Source organism: Seriola aureovittata, chromosome 2 (assembly GCF_021018895.1).
Source record: "Seriola aureovittata isolate HTS-2021-v1 ecotype China chromosome 2, ASM2101889v1, whole genome shotgun sequence".
Taxonomy (NCBI): Eukaryota; Metazoa; Chordata; class Actinopteri; order Carangiformes; family Carangidae; genus Seriola; species Seriola aureovittata.
Genome location: NC_079365.1, coordinates 17,452,546 through 17,455,420, shown reverse-complemented (window position 1 = coordinate 17,455,420; position 2,875 = coordinate 17,452,546). Strand labels below are relative to the sequence as shown.

Here is a 2,875-nt window from a genome sequence, read left to right as displayed (position 1 = left end):
CTCAATCCCCGGGTCAAGGAGCTTACGCATCCGCTGTCTCAGCGTCGGGGGTCCCGGTCGATTCCTTCCTTGTTCCTGAGTTAGTGGTTCTGGACAACGTCTCATCTGCTCCTACTGTCCTCTAGGCGGTCCAGCCGATACCTGCTCCACGTGTTCTGTCATCGGCCCAGCGGACTCCTGCTCCTGTTACCCAGTCAACTCCTGGTCCGCCTGTAGAGGAGCTCCATCTGCGACGCCGGTCTCCTGCTCGCCCTCCGGAGGCACTCCGCCTGCGAGGCCGTCCTCAGGCGAGACCTCCGGAGAGACCCCGTCTTCGCCGCCGGCATCCTGCTCGCACTCCAGAGGGGCGACGCCATCCTCCGGAGAGACACCGTCTTCGCCGCCGCCCTCCGGAGAGACCTCCGGAGAGACCCCATCTACGCCGCCGCCGCCCTCAGGGTCGACCTCCAGAGAGACCCCGTCTTCACCGTCGTCCGCCAGGGTGGTTCCATCCGTTTGCCTGACCTCCGGGTTGCCCAACTGGACTGTTCCTGGGTACCTGTGCCCCCGGTCTCCTTCCCTTGCCCGGTTACTGTCCTTCCTGTCCACACGCCCCTGATGTTACACCAAACCTGTTGTATTCAAGGAGATATGTAATGTAAATGCATGTGGGTTTTCTACCGTTTCAGTTGCTCATCTTGTTGCAACTTTTGCGACGTATCATCTTGGTCCTCCGGCTTACTCCGGAGAGACACACCGTCATCGCCACCGCCCTCCAGAGGGGCGGCACCATCCTCCGGAGAGACACCGTTTTCGCCGCCGCCCTCCGGAGAGACCTCCGGAGAGACCCCATCTACGCCGCCGCCGGCCTCAGGGTCGAACTCCAGAGAGACCCCATCTTCGCCACCGCCCTCCAGCCCCTCCTGAGGGGCGTCGCTTCGCTCCAGCTGGATCTCCGGAGAGACCCCGTCTTTGACACCGCCCTCCGGATGGCGGCGAAGATGGGGTCTCTCCGGAGGCCGGCAGTGGCGAAGATGGGGTTTCTCCGGAGGTCGAGCTGGAATATAATTACATTTCACAGGGTAGAATCAGACCAGGATGATATGTCGCAAAAGTTGCAACAAAATGAGTAAATGAAAAGGTAGAAAACCCACATGCATTTACATTATATATCTCCCTGAATACAAGAAGTTTGGGGTAACATCAGGGGCCAGTGGAGAGGAAGGATAGTAAACGGGCAAGTTAAGCAGACCGGGGCCACAGGGGCAGAGCAGGAGAACGTCCACCGATGCTCAGGAGCAGTGCAGTGCAGGTCGTGCAAACAGACGGAATCTTCGCCACTTCCCTCCTGCTCCAGTCGGAGGGCGGAGGCGAAGATGGGGTCTCTCCGGAGGTCGATCCTGAGGACGGAGGCGAAGACGGGTTTTCATCGGATGTCGAGCTGGAGAGCAGCGGCAAAGACGGTGTCTTTCCGGATGTCAAGCTGGAGGGCGGTGGCGAAGATGGGGTCTTTCCGGAGGTCGAGCTGGAGAGCGGTGGCGAAGATGGGGTCTCTCCGGAGGTCCAGTAGGAGGGCGGCGGCAGAGACGGTGTCTTTCCGGAGGTGGATCTGGAGGGCGGCGGCGAAGATGGGGTCTCTGCGGAGGTCGAACCTGAGGGCGGCGGAAAAAGACGGGGTCTCTCCGGAGGTCGAGCTGGAATATACATTTCACAGGGTATGAATAAGACAAGGATGATACGTTAAATGAAAAGGTAGAAAACCCACATGCATTTACATTACACATCTCACTGAATACAACAGGTTTTGGGTAACATCAGGGGCCAACGGACGGCGATAGCGTCGCTCGTTTGGAGGGCAAGCAGGAGGGCGGTGTCGAAGATGGGGTCTCTCCGGAGGTCGAGCTGGAATATAAATTTCACAGGTTATGAATCACACCTGGATGATACGTCGCAAAAGTTGCAACAAAGTGAGTAACTGAAAAGGTAGAAAACCGACATGCATTTACAATACCTCACTGAATACAACAGGTTTGGGGTAACATCAGGGGCCAACGGACGGCGAAGACGGTGTCTCGCCGGAGGATAGCGTCGCTCGTTTCTAGGGCAAGCAGGAGGGCGGCGGGGAAGATGGTGTCTCTCCGGAGGTCGAGCCGGAGGACGGCGGCGAAGATGGGGTCTCTCCGGAGGTCGAGGCGGAGGACGGAGGCGAAGATGGGGTTTCTCCGGAGATCGAGCTGGAGGGCCGCGGCAAAGACGGTGTCTTTCCGGAGGTCGAGCTGGGGTCTCTCCGAAGGTCGGGCCGGAACGAAGATGGGGTCTCTCCGGAGGTCGAGCTGGTGGGCTCGGATGGCGGCGCGAAGATTCCGTCCGTTTGCCCGACCTCCGGTTCGCCCCACTGCACTGCCCCTGCTCTGCCCCTTTGGCCCCAGTCTCCTTCCCTTGCCTGGATACTGTCCTTCCTCTCCACTGGCCCCTGATGTTACCACAAACCTGTTTTATTCTGTTTATCAAGCCCTTCCTCATGTCAACACATACAGGAAGATAAGCAAAACATCCACTTATCAGCTTGGTTGTGATGAAAGTTGGTTGACAGCTGATCTGTATTTGCATTTGTCAATATGGAATGTTTTCTTAAGATATAGTATGACAGGCCACTAATGGACATTTTCCACCAATGACAGCCAGGCACATTAGTTAAGAAAATATTTACCAGAGTTGAGAAAACATTTTTGAGACTTAGAAAAGTCAACCCAAACCAACCTCATCGGTCATTCAGTCCTGTCTGACACAAAACAGAAAAACCGTGCTACAAGTGGTCTATGTCTCTCGAGAGTTGACCATTAATGTCTGCCGGACATGAGGAGAGGGCTATTTTTCATTTTGGTTTTCATTCACA

General features: G+C 56.5%; 1 long non-coding RNA gene across 1 annotated transcript; it reads right to left on the bottom strand.

Moving 5' to 3' along the window:
- Nucleotides 1-1,599: 1,599 nt before the first annotated feature.
- LOC130185429 (uncharacterized) lies at nucleotides 1,600-2,078 on the bottom strand. The gene is made up of 3 exons (XR_008830153.1): nucleotides 1,991-2,078; nucleotides 1,769-1,881; nucleotides 1,600-1,673 (listed from the first exon to the last, which is right to left on the bottom strand). It is a non-coding gene; the product is annotated as an uncharacterized LOC130185429 (long non-coding RNA).
- Nucleotides 2,079-2,875: the final 797 nt, after the last annotated feature.